Here is a 6,436-nt window from a genome sequence, read left to right on the forward strand (position 1 = left end):
GCCGCAACCCCAGAGTTGGTCACGACTGGACCTAATGGTCAGGGGTCCCTTTACCTTTACTTCATGATCTAAGAACTGAGATTACATGTATACAGAGCAGACAGAAAAGGACAGTGCAGAGCAATGTCTACTGCTAGTCATGTGCGTATGGCTCATATCAGTTCCACCACAATCTGTGTAGCTAAAGGAGGAGCTTTCCCTAGTGCCCAGGAGCAGTGCTGGCTCTACGGCCAGGCTGGGTGGCGCAGGGCGCCACGGCACCGGCCCGCCAGGAGGGGCGCCACGCGGCTGCTCCCGGCCGCCCGCCGGGGAGCAGCACTTTTGGCGGCCGCGCTGCGCGCTGAGCCCGGCACCCACCCATCGCGCTGGAAAACGGGGCGGCAGGGGGCGGCGGAGGGATCCGTCGCACCACGGCGCCAAAGGTGCCTAAGACGGCCCTGCCCAGGAGCAACCCAACATGTCCACTGGAAAATATTTGTCTCCCCCTTCTCAATGTACTCCTGCAGCACTTCGCATCAAGGTCAGCGAACCCTTCATGCCCTGTTCACACTTTGCCGTTTCAAAACATTCAGCTTGCTTCACAAGGGCCTTGCTACCCAGGAAGCATTTCCCAACTTGCACGGGGTATGTTATTTCTGCAAATGCCTTTAAAGGCCAACACCTATTTCACAACCAAATTTCAGAGAAAAAAAGCCTTTCGAGCTTAACAGAGAAAGACTGGCAAGAACGTGGCACAGCAGTGGGACTGTTCCAGGGTTGCTCAAAACACCAGGTTTGGGTGCTCAATCCATTATTTGGAACCTGCAAATAGGAGGCCAGTTCTGGGCATCACACATGAAGGTGGATGTTACAACGGAGGAGGGTTCAGAGAAAAGCTGCGCTGATGAAAGGTCCTGAATGCAAACCCTGCGAGAGAGGTTGAAGGAAGTAGGTATTTTTAGTCTAGCGAAAAAGAGGATTACAGACAAGAGATGATGACAGTTTTGAAGTATTTAGCAGTATCTCAAGAGAGAGGGGACAATCACTTATCCTACTTGCCAAGGCTGGGAGGAAAAAGGCCTGGTTTAAGATCCTGGGATGTGTATTTTGGCTAAACAGCAGGAAGTACATGCTGACTGCAAGGAGCATAACCAGAGGAGGCTGTGAAAATCTGGAGCTGTCAAGCAAAAGATGCTTGATTGAGCACCTGACAAGGATGCTCTTGGTGCCCTGCCTGAGGGATGGGGAGGTTGACTAGAATAGATGCTGCACAGAGCCTAGTTTTATTCTGTGAGACTAAAGCAAGCTAGTGAAGCGCAGGAGTACAAAAACCCAAGGTGTGGAACAGAAAAGCCCTGGGTTCAATCTTACTTTCTATTATGAGCTCACTAGAAACAAAGAATCTTGAAGACCTAATATTGGCACAAGCTTTCTACATCAGATACAGTCATACTTTTGGTTTACAAACACCGCGGACCCATCTGGAACGGATTAATCCACTTTCCATTACTTTCAATGGGAAAGTTCGCTTCAGGTTAAGTAGACTTCCAGAACCAATTGTGGTTGTAAACCGAGGTACCACTGTATATGAAGAGCTCTTAGCTGTCATAGACACATAATAATAATAATAATAATAATAATAATAATAATAATAATAATAATAATAATAATGTTGTATTATAACAGGGGCTACCACCCCTGCTTGCTCTGCTTGCCAACCACATACCCATCCATCCACACACTGGTGCAGAGTAAATCGCAAACTGTGAGGGTCAAATGGCAATGAGATGCAAAACATAGTCTACAACACAACAATTAAAGCTTAAAACAAGCACTGTGATTAGAGTCAAGGGCAGCAACTGGAGATTACACTATGAACCTATAATTGGTAGGCAAGCAGTCCTTTTAATATCTGTAATATAAGGATACGGTCTGCCTTAAAAGGTTAATTGGGAGGATGTGATGGTGGGTTACAGAGGAGTCTGTCTGATTAGCCGGAGAGATCTGGCATACTTGCTTTCTTATTCAGGAGGTCTTGTCGTCTGGGCAGCCCAGGACCTCCATACACATTGCCAAGGCTTGCATCCTGGGGAGGCCACTGTGCAGTTTGACTTCACCTCCAGAGGTGCACTCCATTGTCTCCCAAGACAGACAGATGCTAACAAGAAGAAGAACCAAGGAAGGTGACTTATCTTGCCAAGTTATTTTGTCCATTTTTTCTTGACTAGTGCTGCCTGCTATTGGCCGGCAGCAACTCCTAGGGTCTTTCTTCTCACCAACTACTTGATTCTTTTTGAACTGCAGGTGCCAAGGACTGAGCCTGCCACTTCCTGCATGCAGGGCAGTGGTTCTGCTATGGCATTGTGATTCCCTACCCTACCCAGTGTTAGAAATTCAGATATATAAGCTAGGTGCCAAATGGCTTTGTAAACCAGGGTTATAGTCGCCAAAATAGATTGCCTAGTTGCCATTTTTGGGCCAGATTGGTCCTTTTTCAATATGCCTTTTTGGTTCCTGGAGTTCATTCTGATTGTGCAGATAAACTACCGGTATAACGGACAGAATTCTACAAGATGTGTTGCTAGTATGTTAAAAGAGTCCAGATCCAAGGATCCCCAGACATGCGCATTCAGGTGGTGGAGATGTCAGGTGCCATCCTGGCACCCAAGCATCTTCACTTGGTCACAAGTGGCTGACAGCCAGGTGCAAAATGGGCCTGGGGCCTGGTGAATTTCCAACACTGACCTGAAACCAGCTGGGGTCTTGCACAGGGCTTCTGTCATCTCCCTCACTTCCTTGGGCAAGCAATTCTGAATTCTTGGAAACGTCACAGTTGCCTTGAATTAAATCATGTCAGTAATGCCATTACACTTATTACCACAGGAACCACTTGGTACAAGCTTTTGGTTTGCACATGGGTGCATACAATCAGCTTTGGGAAAGCTGATTTGGAGAGAACCTTGCATGCAGTTCGACCAAACAATATGGTGGGCGCAGGGATGAAGAGGGAAAATTGTTTCCTAACACTCCGCACTATGCATTTGCTGCTGTTAAAAGCAATTCAACATTGGGGAGGGGTGCTGGACTCGGAGATAAGAGCCCCTTTTGTTTCTGAAAACAGCAAGAAGCCAAGAATGAGGGCTCTGGTGCCACCTAGTGATTCAAAATGAAATACACAAGCGTCCCCATGTGACAGGTTTTCAAATTAGGGATTTGGATTTAGCTTGGGCTGTTTGCGTCTCTCTCCACGTGGGTTTTTCTTTTAAGGAAAAAACCCAGCAACAGCCCACACAAGCTGCTAAATGTCAGCAAGACATTGGGAGGAGAAAAATGAATTTTAATCAGCGTAAGAACCTTGAAATAGGCTACCGATTGCAATTTAGGCAAAGCATGTACAAAAATCATGAGCGCCATTCATCAAAAGGCTTTGTTTCACAGCATGAACCTGCTCATTCTCAGCAGTGGGTTGTACAGTACAGGTGCATATTCCAATCCTTAAACACAGTGATATTGCCAATGCTGTGCTTTGGGAAAGCTTAAAGCTTTTCACTGAACTCAGTGGTGGCAGAAGAGTTCCACTGAAAAACAATTTGCCCTCCCATCTTCCCTTACAATGTGCAACTGTATTATTATTATTTCTATTACACCTAGATTTTTTAAAAAAATTATAAAGGCCCACCCTTAGGATTACAATATAAGAGAAATGGCACATAAGGAAAAAAGGGATGGGAAGGGAAGAGGAAAACAAGTCAATGAAAGAACCAAAAAATTTCCCGTTACCTTAATGAACAAGTTAAAACAGCCACGAAGGACATAGTCTAAGGAGGCAGCTGCCTCTAGCCAAATCAATGGAAGTAGGGTCTGCTCTCTTACCTCTCCGAAGGTCAATCATAGCTGAAGAACTTGGTTTATGTTCAGGCTTGAATAGGGCCAACAGTGGTCTTCAAGTGGCCTGACCTGTGCTTCATATGAACAGAGTGTGTGCCATAAAATGTGTCTCCAAATGGCAAACTTTGTGAGGGCTCCACAGAAGAGGCAAGAAAACAGGTTCTCTAGAAAGCATGAAAACTGCAACCTTCACGACGCCAGCTGCAAAATACTTCCCCACCCCCATCCCCGCTTTTACAATAAATGCTGTCAAAGGAAAAGATTCAAAGCCAGCGGAGGCAGCTTGTCACATATAATCTGCAGCATGGTTTTGCTATATAGAAGTAGCAACATACGGCATTGTGTGCCTCTCCCAAGGTGGTGCGCTCCAAAGGTTGTTGGACCAGAATTCCTCCCATCAGGGGAAGCCAGCATGGCCAATGGGAGTTGTCCCACATCAGTTGGAAGGCACTGGGCTGGGGAGGTCTGGTTCAAGGTTTCATTTAGACAACTCTTAATTTTAGGCGTGATTCTGCTTTTCTACATGGAACAATATCAAAGCTGCCTGCCTGAGAATTCATATTATGTGCTGCCTGAGCAGGCAATCTTCCTCAATACACCTTGTTTGCAGTGAAAGCTATTTGCAGATGGGTAATAGATGCTGTCAACTTTCCACATCTCACTAGTTCTTACCTAGAGCAGGCTCAGAATAGCCTGTGCAAAGCACAACAACAGCAACAAATATAGTATTCTGGGAATTCGCCTCCAGGGACTGGAAAAGCACTTTTGCAATGAACAGGAGCTAATTTTTGTGGAAAGAAGGGATGTGAAGTATGAAAACTCGTTTTGTTTTATAATGCCATGAAACAAAGGGCGTGTGGCATACCAAAAAGGATTACAAAAGATAACAAACCTGCAAGAAAGATGGAAGATGCAGATGCAGAAGGCATGAAAAGCAAACACCCTCTAGATCACGGGTGTCAAAAAACAAGGCCCGGGGGCCTAATCCGGCCCGCCAGACCTCGTCATGTGGCCCGCGTAGCCGACGACGACAGTAGCCGCTGACAGTAGTTCTGGAGCCTGCGATTGGCCGAGGGTCAAAACCGGGGGCGGGGCTGCAGGCGGAGGCCGTGGCACTGGAGCCGCGCTGACGGCCTTGGCCAGGGAATTTCAATTTCGAATGAGGCTGAGGGAGGCAGTGGCACAGCGGCCAGACGGGGAAGTGAGATGCAGGAGGAGGAGGAGGAAGCCCGCCGAGGAGGTAGGAAAGCCCTACAGGCGCCGCCGGCAAAGTTGGTGCCGGGACGGAGCAGCGCTGGATTTTTTTTTGGCGGGCTTTGCTGTTGTCTCCGAGAGCGAGTGAGGCGGCACTGGGGAGCCGCCGCCCGCCGCTTCCCTTCCTCTCCTCGGCTGCATCCGGGAGGTGGGCGAGCGAGCGGGCGAAAGGGACGCGGAGTGAGCCTGAGGGGGAAGTAGGCGAAGCGCAACAGTCGCTCTCTTGATGGAGCCGGGTTTCTCTTCCCTCTTCCCCCGTTTTCTCCTCATAGACACTCGGGAGGGTGCCTGGCTTTTGCTCTGCCCCCCACCCCGAGCCGCCCTTTGGCTTCTCAGTTCCGGCGGCACGGGTTCCTGCTCTTCCTGCTCTGCCGCCTCCTCTCAGCCCCTCGTGATGTAGGGCTCCAGATGGCGTCGCCTCGCGGTTTGAGTAGGTGGGAGGGGAATTTTTTTTGGGGGGGGGGGAGGTTTTCAAGCCTCCTCTGCCTGCAGTCCCGGTAGGGAGAGGCGGCGGCGAAGACGACAACAGCGCGGGTGGGGGGGAAGAGCAGCTCTGAGGCGAAGATGCACGTCCGCTGGGGCTGCCGCCGCCTTCCTCCTCGGGAAATCCGCTGCCCTCCCTCAGCGCGAGGGGAAGGGACTCTGGCGCTGAGGAGGGAGGATGCAAAAGCAAAGCAGGGAGTTGGCGCTGCACCGCATGTTCCTGCCCCTCTCCAAAGCATGGGGTGGGTTGCAGCGTGTGGCATCCTGCCTAGCGGGGTTTGGGTGTGCGCAGGGCGGGAGAGGGAAGCCCTCTTTCCATCTGCAGGTTTTTAATCCCAGCAGTGGCTTTCTCCTTCCTGCCGAAGGTTTAGTTGAGCCCCCCCCCCCCGGAAGCCGTTGATCCCCACCTTTTGTTCAAATTTCCCTCGTTTACATCCCCTCCCACACACGCGCCACGACGCAGGAATGTGATCCGCGTGGGGGCGGGAATGAGCTTACATTATTACAAAAAACAGTAATAATTGAATGCAGTGACAATAATTTATGGTAATAAAGAGTGGACACATAGTCCTACAGACACAACCGGCCCTTTGAGGGTGACCAAACTGCTGATGCGGCCCCCGATGAATTTGAGTTTGACACCCCTGCTCTAGATGGACTGAATGAAAGGACCTGAAAGTATCTGACTACCCAGGATTGGAGCAGCTGCACTTCTCAAGCCAGAAGAAGCAGTTTGCCTACTGCAGAAACTGCAAACCCTGCAAAATCATTGCTCAAGGCTCTCATCAGAGACCTATAAAACAGCCGATCCACAAGCATGTTCAAAAGCCAA

This window comes from Zootoca vivipara, chromosome 13, assembly GCF_965207765.1.
Source record: "Zootoca vivipara chromosome 13, rZooViv2.hap1.1, whole genome shotgun sequence".
In the NCBI taxonomy this organism is placed as follows: domain Eukaryota; kingdom Metazoa; phylum Chordata; class Lepidosauria; order Squamata; family Lacertidae; genus Zootoca; species Zootoca vivipara.